The following is a 12,392-nucleotide window of genomic DNA, read 5'->3' as shown; positions in this document are numbered from 1 at the left end:
CCATCTCTAGAGTAATTCAACCCCAAGGAACTCAAAAATTACGTCGAAAACAGCGTAGGACCAGCAGCAGAGAAATGACGATGAAATTCATGAGTTTTTCGGCCGTAACTTTTCAGCTATCGCTCGCAGCGTATTGGGACTGCGCTTAATCGATTCCTCTCGCAAAATTACGTCGGAATAGTGCCCTATCGAATTGATTGCAGCTTTTTTCAGAATCGTCAAAATTTTCGCCAAAAATTCAAAGGGGTTAGCCTTACTTTTTTGGTCATTTTCGGAGTCGAAAATTTTTTGTCTCCGAATCGATTTGTATGGCCATCTCTAGAGTAATTCGACCCCAAGGAACTCAAAAATTACGTCAAAAACAGCGTAGGACCAGCATTGGAGAAATGACGATAAAAATCATGAGTTTTTCGGCCGTAACTTCTCAGCTATCGCTCGCAGCGTATTGGGACTGCGCTCAATCGATTTCTCTCGCAAAATTACGTCGGAATAGTGCCCCATCGAATTGATTGCAGCTTTTTTCAGAATCGTCAAACTTTTCGCCAAAAATTCAAAGGGGTTAGCCTTACTTTTTTGGTCATTTTCGAAGTCGAAAATTTTTTGTCTCCGAATCGATTTGTATGGCCATCTCTAGAGTAATTCGACCCCAAGGAACTCGGAAATTACGTCGAAAACAGCGTAGGACCAGCAGCAGAGAAATGACGATGAAATTCATAAGTTTTTCGGTCGTAACTTTTCAGCTATCGCTCGCATCGTATTAAGACTGCGCTTAATCGATTCCTCTCGCAAAATTACGTCGGAATAGTGCCCCATCGAATTGATTGCAGGTTTTTTCAGAATCGACAAAATTTTCGCCAAAAATTCAAAGGGGTTAGCCTTACTTTTTTGGTCATTTTCGGAGTCGAAAATTTTTTGTCTCCGAATCGATTTGTATGGCCATCTCTAGAGTAATTCGACCCCAAGGAACTCAAAAATTACGTCAAAAACAGCGTAGGACCAGCGGCAGAGAAATGACGATGAAAATCATGAGTTTTTCGGCCGTAACTTTTCAGCTATCGCTCGCAGCGTATTGGGACTGCGCTTAATCGATTCCTCTCGCAAAATTACGTCGGAATAGTGCCCCATCGAATTAATTGCAGGTTTTTTCGGAATCGTCAAAATTTTCGCCAAAAATTCAAAGGGGTTAGCCTTACTTTTTTGGTCATTTTCGGAGTCGAAAATTTTGTGTCTCCGAATCGATTTGTATGGCCATCTCTAGAGTAATTCGACCCCAAGGAACTCAAAAATTACATTAAAAACAGCGTAGGACCAGCATTGGAGAAATGACGATAAAAATCATGAGTTTTTCGGCCGTAACTTTTCAGCTATCGCTCGCAGCGTATTGGGACTGCGCTCAATCGATTTCTCTCGCAAAATTACGTCGGAATAGTGCCCCATCGAATTGATTGCAGCTTTTTTCAGAATCGTCAAACTTTTCGCCAAAAATTCAAAGGGGTTAGCCTTACTTTTTTGGTCATTTTCGGAGTCGAAAATTTTTTGTCTCCGAATCGATTTGTATGGCCATCTCTAGAGTAATTCGACCCCAAGGAACTCAAAAATTACGTCAAAAACAGCGTAGGACCAGCAGCAGAGAAATGACGATGAAAATCATGAGTTTTTCGGCCGTAACTTTTCAGCTATCGCTCGCAGCGTATTGGGACTGCGCTTAATCGATTCCTCTCGCAAAATTACGTCGGAATAGTGCCCCATCGAAATAATTGCAGGTTTTTTCGGAATCGTCAAAATTTTCGCCAAAAATTCAAAGGGGTTAGCCTTACTTTTTTGGTCATTTTCGGAGTCGAAAATTTTTTGTCTCCGAATCGATTTGTATGGCCATCTCTAGAGTAATTCGACCCCAAGGAACTCAAAAATTACGTCAAAAACAGCGTAGGACCAGCAGCAGAGAAATGACGATGAAAATCATGAGTTTTTCGGCCGTAACTTTTCAGCTATCGCTCGCAGCGTATTGGGACTGCGCTTAATCGATTCCTCTCGCAAAATTACGTCGGAATAGTGCCCCATCGAATCAATTGCAGGTTTTTTCGGAATCGTCAAAATTTTCGCCAAAAATTCAAAGGGGTTAGCCTTACTTTTTTGGTCATTTTCGGAGTCGAAAATTTTGTGTCTCCGAATCGATTTGTATGGCCCTCTCTAGAGTAATTCGACCCCAAGGAACTCAAAAATTACATTAAAAACAGCGTAGGACCAGCATTGGAGAAATGACGATAAAAATCATGAGTTTTTCGGCCGTAACTTTTCAGCTATCGCTCGCAGCGTATTGGGACTGCGCTCAATCGATTTCTCTCGCAAAATTACGTCGGAATAGTGCCCCATCGAATTGATTGCAGCTTTTTTCAGAATCGTCAAACTTTTCGCCTAAAATTCAAAGGGGTTAGCCTTACTTTTTTGGTCATTTTCGAAGTCGAAAATTTTTTGTCTCCGAATCGATTTGTTTGGCCATCTCTAGAGTATTTCGACCCCAAGGAACTCGGATATTACGTCGAAAACAGCGTAGGACCAGCAACAGAGAAATGACGATGAAAATCATGAGTTTTTCGGCCGTAACTTTTCAGCTATCGCTCGCAGCGTATTGGGACTGCGCGTAATCGATTCCTCTCGCAAAATTACGTCGGAATAGTGCCCCATCGGATTGATTGCAGCTTTTTTCAGATTCGTCGAAATTTTCGCCAAAAATTCAAAGGGGTTAGCCTTACTTTTTTAGTCATTTTCGGAGCCGAAAATTTTTTCTCTCCAAATCGATTTGTATGGCCATCTCTAGAGTAATTCAACCCCAAGGAACTCAAAAATTACGTCGAAAACAGCGTAGGACCAGCAGCAGAGAAATGACGATGAAAATCGTGAGTTTTTCGGCCGTAACTTTTCAGCTATCGCTCGCAGCGTATTGGGACTGCGCTTAATCGATTCCTCTCGCAAAATTACGTCGGAATAGTGCCCCATCGAATCAATTGCAGGTTTTTTCGGAATCGTCAAAATTTTCGCCAAAAATTCAAAGGGGTTAGCCTTACTTTTTTGGTCATTTTCGGAGTCGAAAATTTTGTGTCTCCGAATCGATTTGTATGGCCCTCTCTAGAGTAATTCGACCCCAAGGAACTCAAAAATTACATTAAAAACAGCGTAGGACCAGCATTGGAGAAATGACGATAAAAATCATGAGTTTTTCGGCCGTAACTTTTCAGCTATCGCTCGCAGCGTATTGGGACTGCGCTCAATCGATTTCTCTCGCAAAATTACGTCGGAATAGTGCCCCATCGAATTGATTGCAGCTTTTTTCAGAATCGTCAAACTTTTCGCCTAAAATTCAAAGGGGTTAGCCTTACTTTTTTGGTCATTTTCGGAGTCGAAAATTTTTTGTCTCCGAATCGATTTGTATGGCCATCTCTAGAGTATTTCGACCCCAAGGAACTCGGAAATTACGTCGAAAACAGCGTAGGACCAGCAACAGAGAAATGACGATGAAAATCATGAGTTTTTCGGCCGTAACTTTTCAGCTATCGCTCGCAGCGTATTGGGACTGCGCGTAATCGATTCCTCTCGCAAAATTACGTCGGAATAGTGCCCCATCGGATTGATTGCAGCTTTTTTCAGATTCGTCGAAATTTTCGCCAAAAATTCAAAGGGGTTAGCCTTACTTTTTTAGTCATTTTCGGAGCCGAAAATTTTTTCTCTCCAAATCGATTTGTATGGCCATCTCTAGAGTAATTCAACCCCAAGGAACTCAAAAATTACGTCGAAAACAGCGTAGGACCAGCAGCAGAGAAATGACGATGAAATTCATGAGTTTTTCGGCCGTAACTTTTCAGCTATCGCTCGCAGCGTATTGGGACTGCGCTCAATCGATTTCTCTCGCAAAATTACGTCGGAATAGTGCCCCATCGAATTGATTGCAGCTTTTTTCAGAATCGTCAAACTTTTCGCCAAAAATTCAAAGGGGTTAGCCTTACTTTTTTGGTCATTTTCGAAGTCGAAAATTTTTTGTCTCCGAATCGATTTGTATGGCCATCTCTAGAGTAATTCGACCCCAAGGAACTCGGAAATTACGTCGAAAACAGCGTAGGACCAGCAGCAGAGAAATGACGATGAAATTCATGAGTTTTTCGGTCGTAACTTTTCAGCTATCGCTCGCATCGTATTAAGACTGCGCTTAATCGATTCCTCTCGCAAAATTACGTCGGAATAGTGCCCCATCGAATTGATTGCAGGTTTTTTCAGAATCGACAAAATTTTCGCCAAAAATTCAAAGGGGTTAGCCTTACTTTTTTGGTCATTTTCGGAGTCGAAAATTTTTTGTCTCCGAATCGATTTGTATGGCCATCTCTAGAGTAATTCGACCCCAAGGAACTCAAAAATTACGTCAAAAACAGCGTAGGACCAGCAGCAGAGAAATGACGATGAAAATCATGAGTTTTTCGGCCGTAACTTTTCAGCTATCGCTCGCAGCGTATTGGGACTGCGCTTAATCGATTCCTCTCGCAAAATTACGTCGGAATAGTGCCCCATCGAATTAATTGCAGGTTTTTTCGGAATCGTCAAAATTTTCGCCAAAAATTCAAAGGGGTTAGCCTTACTTTTTTGGTCATTTTCGGAGTCGAAAATTTTGTGTCTCCGAATCGATTTGTATGGCCATCTCTAGAGTAATTCGACCCCAAGGAACTCAAAAATTACATTAAAAACAGCGTAGGACCAGCATTGGAGAAATGACGATAAAAATCATGAGTTTTTCGGCCGTAACTTTTCAGCTATCGCTCGCAGCGTATTGGGACTGCGCTCAATCGATTTCTCTCGCAAAATTACGTCGGAATAGTGCCCCATCGAATTGATTGCAGCTTTTTTCAGAATCGTCAAACTTTTCGCCAAAAATTCAAAGGGGTTAGCCTTACTTTTTTGGTCATTTTCGGAGTCGAAAATTTTTTGTCTCCGAATCGATTTGTATGGCCATCTCCAGAGTAATTCGACCCCAAGGAACTCGGAAATTACGTCGAAAACAGCGTAGGACCAGCAGCAGAGAAATGACGATGAAAATCACGAGTTTTTCGGCCGTAACTTTTCGGCTATCGCTCGCAGCGTATTGGGACTGCGCTTAATCGATTCCTCTCGCAAAATTACGTCGGAATAGTGCCCCATCGAATTGATTGCAGCTTTTTTCAGATTCGTCAAAATTTTTGCCAAAAATTCAAAGGGGTTAGCCTTACTTTTTTAGTGATTTTCGGAGCCGAAAATTTTTTCTCTCCAAATCGATTTGTATGGCCATCTCTAGAGTAATTCAACCCCAAGGAACTCAAAAATTACGTCAAAAACAGCGTAGGACCAGCAGCAGAGAAATGACGATGAAAATCATGAGTTTTTCGGCCGTAACTTTTCAGCTATGGCTCGCAGCGTATTGGGACTGCGCTTAATCGATTCCTCTCGCAAAATTACGTCGGAATAGTGCCCCATCGAATTGATTGCAGGTTTTTTCAGAATCGTCAAAATTTTCGCCAAAAATTCAAAGGGGTTAGCCTTACTTTTTTGGTCATTTTCGGAGTCGAAAATTTTTTGTCTCCGAATCGATTTGTATGGCCATCTCTAGAGTAATTCGACCGCAAGGAACTCAAAAATTACGTCAAAAACAGCGTAGGACCAGCATTGGAGAAATGACGATAAAAATCATGAGTTTTTCGGCCGTAACTTTTCAGCTATCGCTCGCAGCGTATTGGGACTGCGCTCAATCGATTTCTCTCGCAAAATTACGTCGGAATAGTGCCCCATCGAATTGATTGCAGCTTTTTTCAGAATCGTCAAACTTTTCGCCTAAAATTCAAAGGGGTTAGCCTTACTTTTTTGGTCATTTTCGGAGTCGAAAATTTTTTGTCTCCGAATCGATTTGTATGGCCATCTCTAGAGTATTTCGACCCCAAGGAACTCGGAAATTACGTCGAAAACAGCGTAGGACCAGCAACAGAGAAATGACGATAAAAATCATGAGTTTTTCGGCCGTAACTTTTCAGCTATCGCTCGCAGCGTATTGGGACTGCGCTCAATCGATTTCTCTCGCAAAATTACGTCGGAATAGTGCCCCATCGAATTGATTGCAGCTTTTTTCAGAATCGTCAAACTTTTCGCCAAAAATTCAAAGGGGTTAGCCTTACTTTTTTGGTCATTTTCGGAGTCGAAAATTTTTTGTCTCCGAATCGATTTGTATGGCCATCTCTAGAGTAATCCGACCCCAAGGAACTCGGAAATTACGTCGAAAACAGCGTAGGACCAGCAGCAGAGAAATGACGATGAAATTCATGAGTTTTTCGGTCGTAACTTTTCAGCTATCGCTCGCAGCGTATTGGGACTGCGCTTAATCGATTCCTCTCCCAAAATTACGTCGGAATAGTGCCCCATCGAATTGATTGCAGGTTTTTTCAGAATCGTCAAAATTTTCGCCAAAAATTCAAAGGGGTTAGCCTTACTTTTTTGGTCATTTTCGGAGTCGAAAATTTTGTGTCTCCGAATCGATTTGTATGGCCATCTCTAGAGTAATTCGACCCCAAGGAACTCAAAAATTACGTCAAAAACAGCGTAGGACCAGCAGCAGAGAAATGACGATGAAAATCATGAGTTTTTCGGCCGTAACTTTTCAGCTATCGCTCGCAGCGTATAGGGACTGCGCTTAATCGATTCCTTTCGCAAAATTACGTCGGAATAGTGCCCCATCGAATTGATTGCAGGTTTTTTCAGAATCGTCAAAATTTTCGCCAAAAATTCAAAGGGGTTAGCCTTACTTTTTTGGTCATTTTCGGAGTCGAAAATTTTTTGTCTCCGAATCGATTTGTATGGCCATCTCTAGAGTAATTCGACCCCAAGGAACTCAAAAATTACGTCAAAAACAGCGTAGGACCAGCATTGGAGAAATGACGATAAAAATCATGAGTTTTTCGGCCGTAACTTTTCAGCGATCGCTCGCAGCGTATTGGGACTGCGCTCAATCGATTTCTCTCGCAAAATTACGTCGGAATAGTGCCCCATCGAATTGATTGCAGCTTTTTTCAGAATCGTCAAAATTTTCGCCAAAAATTCAAAGGGGTTAGCCTTACTTTTTTGGTCATTTTCGGAGTCGAAAATTTTTTGTCTCCGAATCGATTTGTATGGCCATCTCTAGAGTAATTTGACCCCAAGGAACTCGGAAATTACGTCAAAAACAGCGTAGGACCAGCAGCAGAGAAATGACGATGAAATTCATGAGTTTTTCGGCCGTAACTTTTCAGCTATCGCTCGCAGCGTATTGGGACTGCGCTTAATCGATTCCTTTCGCAAAATTACGTCGGAATAGTGCCCAATCGAATTGATTGCAGGTTTTTTCAGAATCGTCAAAATTTTCGCCAAAAATTCAAAGGGGTTAGCCTTACTTTTTTGGTCATTTTCGGAGTCGAAAATTTTTTGTCTCCGAATCGATTTGTATGGCCATCTCTAGAGTAATTCGACCCCAAGGAACTCAAAAATTACGTCAAAAACAGCGTAGGACCAGCATTGGAGAAATGACGATAAAAATCATGAGTTTTTCGGCCGTAACTTTTCAGCTATCGCTCGCAGCGTATTGGGACTGCGCTCAATCGATTTCTCTCGCAAAATTACGTCGGAATAGTGCCCCATCGAATTGATTGCAGCTTTTTTCAGAATCGTCAAACTTTTCGCCAAAAATTCAAAGGGGTTAGCCTTACTTTTTTGGTCATTTTCGGAGTCGAAAATTTTTTGTCTCCGAATCGATTTGTATGGCCATCTCTAGAGTAATCCGACCCCAAGGAACTCGGAAATTACGTCGAAAACAGCGTAGGACCAGCAGCAGAGAAATGATGATGAAATTCATGAGTTTTTCGGTCGTAACTTTTCAGCTATCGCTCGCAGCGTATTGGGACTGCGCTTAATCGATTCCTCTAGCAAAATTACGTCGGAATAGTGCCCCATCGAATTGATTGCAGGTTTTTTCAGAATCGTCAAAATTTTCGCCAAAAATTCAAAGGGGTTAGCCTTACTTTTTTGGTCATTTTCGGAGTCGAAAATTTTGTGTCTCCGAATCGATTTGTATGGCCATCTCTAGAGTAATTCGACCCCAAGGAACTCAAAAATTACGTCAAAAACAGCGTAGGACCAGCATTGGAGAAATGACGATAAAAATCATGAGTTTTTCGGCCGTAACTTTTCAGCTATCGCTCGCAGCGTATTGGGACTGCGCTCAATCGATTTCTCTCGCAAAATTACGTCGGAATAGTGCCCCATCGAATTGATTGCAGCTTTTTTCAGAATCGTCAAACTTTTCGCCAAAAATTCAAAGGGGTTAGCCCTACTTTTTTGGTCATTTTCGGAGTCGAAAATTTTTTGTCTCCGAATCGATTTGTATGGCCATCTCTAGAGTAATTCGACCCCAAGGAACTCGGAAATCACGTCGAAAACAGCGTAGGACCAGCAGCAGAGAAATGACGATGAAAATCATGAGTTTTTCGGCCGTCACTTTTCAGCTATCGCTCGCAGCGTATTGGGACTGCGCTTAATCGATTCCTCTCGCAAAATTACGTTGGAATAGTGCCCCATCGAATTGATTGCAGGTTTTTTCAGAATCGTCAAAATTTTCGCCAAAAATTCAAAGGGGTTAGCCTTACTTTTTTGGTCATTTTCGGAGTCGAAAATTTTGTGTCTCCGAATCGATTTGTATGGCCATCTCTAGAGTAATTCGACCCCAAGGAACTCAAAAATTACGTCAAAAACAGCGTAGGACCAGCAGCAGAGAAATGACGATGAAAATCATGAGTTTTTCGGCCGTAACTTTTCAGCTATCGCTCGCAGCGTATAGGGACTGCGCTTAATCGATTCCTTTCGCAAAATTACGTCGGAATAGTGCCCCATCGAATTGATTGCAGGTTTTTTCAGAATCGTCAAAATTTTCGCCAAAAATTCAAAGGGGTTAGCCTTACTTTTTTGGTCATTTTCGGAGTCGAAAATTTTTTGTCTCCGAATCGATTTGTATGGCCATCTCTAGAGTAATTCGACCCCAAGGAACTCAAAAATTACGTCAAAAACAGCGTAGGACCAGCATTGGAGAAATGACGATAAAAATCATGAGTTTTTCGGCCGTAACTTTTCAGCGATCGCTCGCAGCGTATTGGGACTGCGCTCAATCGATTTCTCTCGCAAAATTACGTCGGAATAGTGCCCCATCGAATTGATTGCAGCTTTTTTCAGAATCGTCAAAATTTTCGCCAAAAATTCAAAGGGGTTAGCCTTACTTTTTTGGTCATTTTCGGAGTCGAAAATTTTTTGTCTCCGAATCGATTTGTATGGCCATCTCTAGAGTAATTTGACCCCAAGGAACTCGGAAATTACGTCAAAAACAGCGTAGGACCAGCAGCAGAGAAATGACGATGAAATTCATGAGTTTTTCGGCCGTAACTTTTCAGCTATCGCTCGCAGCGTATTGGGACTGCGCTTAATCGATTCCTTTCGCAAAATTACGTCGGAATAGTGCCCAATCGAATTGATTGCAGGTTTTTTCAGAATCGTCAAAATTTTCGCCAAAAATTCAAAGGGGTTAGCCTTACTTTTTTGGTCATTTTCGGAGTCGAAAATTTTTTGTCTCCGAATCGATTTGTATGGCCATCTCTAGAGTAATTCGACCCCAAGGAACTCAAAAATTACGTCAAAAACAGCGTAGGACCAGCATTGGAGAAATGACGATAAAAATCATGAGTTTTTCGGCCGTAACTTTTCAGCTATCGCTCGCAGCGTATTGGGACTGCGCTCAATCGATTTCTCTCGCAAAATTACGTCGGAATAGTGCCCCATCGAATTGATTGCAGCTTTTTTCAGAATCGTCAAACTTTTCGCCAAAAATTCAAAGGGGTTAGCCTTACTTTTTTGGTCATTTTCGGAGTCGAAAATTTTTTGTCTCCGAATCGATTTGTATGGCCATCTCTAGAGTAATCCGACCCCAAGGAACTCGGAAATTACGTCGAAAACAGCGTAGGACCAGCAGCAGAGAAATGATGATGAAATTCATGAGTTTTTCGGTCGTAACTTTTCAGCTATCGCTCGCAGCGTATTGGGACTGCGCTTAATCGATTCCTCTCGCAAAATTACGTCGGAATAGTGCCCCATCGAATTGATTGCAGGTTTTTTCAGAATCGTCAAAATTTTCGCCAAAAATTCAAAGGGGTTAGCCTTACTTTTTTGGTCATTTTCGGAGTCGAAAATTTTGTGTCTCCGAATCGATTTGTATGGCCATCTCTAGAGTAATTCGACCCCAAGGAACTCAAAAATTACGTCAAAAACAGCGTAGGACCAGCATTGGAGAAATGACGATAAAAATCATGAGTTTTTCGGCCGTAACTTTTCAGCTATCGCTCGCAGCGTATTGGGACTGCGCTCAATCGATTTCTCTCGCAAAATTACGTCGGAATAGTGCCCCATCGAATTGATTGCAGCTTTTTTCAGAATCGTCAAACTTTTCGCCAAAAATTCAAAGGGGTTAGCCCTACTTTTTTGGTCATTTTCGGAGTCGAAAATTTTTTGTCTCCGAATCGATTTGTATGGCCATCTCTAGAGTAATTCGACCCCAAGGAACTCGGAAATCACGTCGAAAACAGCGTAGGACCAGCAGCAGAGAAATGACGATGAAAATCATGAGTTTTTCGGCCGTCACTTTTCAGCTATCGCTCGCAGCGTATTGGGACTGCGCTCAATCGATTCCTCTCGCAAAATTACGTTGGAATAGTGCCCCATCGAATTGATTGCAGCTTTTTTCAGATACGTCAAAATTTTCACCAAAAATTCAAAGGGGTTAGCCTTACTTTTTTGGTCATTTTCGGAGTCGAAAATTTTTTGTCTACGAATCGATTTGTATGGCCATCTCCAGAGTAATTCGACCCCAAGGAACTCAAAAATTACGTCAAAAACAGCGTAGGACCAGCAGCAGAGAAATGACGATGAAAATCGTGAGTTTTTCGGCCGTAACTTTTCAGCTATCGCTCGCAGCGTATTGGGACTGCGCCTAATCGATTCCTCTCGCAAAATTACGTCGGAATAGTGCCCCGTCGAATTGATTGCAGCTTTTTTTCGAATCGTCAACATTTTCGCCAAAAATTCAAAGGGGTTAGCCTTACTTTTTTGGTCATTTTCGGAGCCGAAAATTTTTTGTCTCCGAATCGATTTGTATCGCCATTTCTAGAGTAATTCGACCCCAAGGAACTCAGAAATTACGTCGAAAACAGCGTAGGACCAGCAGCAGATAAATGACGATGAAATTCATGAGTTTTTCGGCCGTAACTTTTCAGCTATCGCTCGCAGCGTATTGGGACTGCGCTTAATCGATTTCTCTCGCAAAATTACGTCGGAATAGTGCCCCATTGAATTGATTGCAGCTTTTTTCAGAATCGTCAAAATTTTCGCCAAAAATTCAAAGGGGTTAGCCTTACTTTTATGGTCATTTTCGGAGCCGAAAATTTTTTGTCTCTGAATCGATTTGTATAGCCATCGCTAGAGTAATTCGACCCCAAGGAACTCAAAAATTACGTCAAAAACAGCGTAGGACCAGCATTGGAGAAATGACGATGAAAATCATGAGTTTTTCGGCCGTAACTTTTCAGCTATCGCTCGCAGCGTATTGGGACTGCGCTTAATCGATTTCTCTCGCAAAATTACGTCGGAATAGTGCCCCATCGAATTGATTGCAGCTTTTTTCAGAATCGTCAAAGTTTTCGCCAAAAATTCAAAGGGGTTAGTCTTACCTTTTTGGTCATTTTCAGAGCCGACAATTTTTTGTCTCCGAATCGAATTGTATGGCCACTCTAGAGTAATTCGACCCCAAGGAACTCAGAAAACACGTCGAAAACAGCGTAGGACCAGCAGCAGAGAAATGACGGTAGGAAGTCTTTTTTTTTTCCCTGTAACCTTCTATGTGTCGCTCGCAGCGTATTTGAACCATGCGTCCAACGGACTTATCTTGCAGAATTACGATGCAATAGTGCACGAAAGAATCGGCTGCATTATTTTCAAATTCGTGGAAATTTCGCCCAAAAACCACCCGGGTTAGCCTCACTTTATTATGGGCGATACATTTTTGGTCTCGAAATCGATTCGCAAAATTCCTTCGGAACAGTGCATGAATTTTAAACATGTGCATCGTGCACGTATGTACAAAGTCCTTATGCCCAAGAACTTTCAATATATAAAAGACTGGAGTTGTAGCTATTTTAGTGCTGCTGTTACATCAGTTTTCGATTTTCTTATGCTACTAGGAGAACTATTATAATGTTATATTTATCTACCCCACAGGTCCGTTGATCGGTCATCTGACTAGTTACCAGAGTACTTGTAGC

This window comes from Diprion similis, chromosome 8 (genome assembly GCF_021155765.1).
Source record: "Diprion similis isolate iyDipSimi1 chromosome 8, iyDipSimi1.1, whole genome shotgun sequence".
Taxonomy (NCBI): domain Eukaryota; kingdom Metazoa; phylum Arthropoda; class Insecta; order Hymenoptera; family Diprionidae; genus Diprion; species Diprion similis.
Note: the sequence above shows the minus strand (reverse complement) of the source record.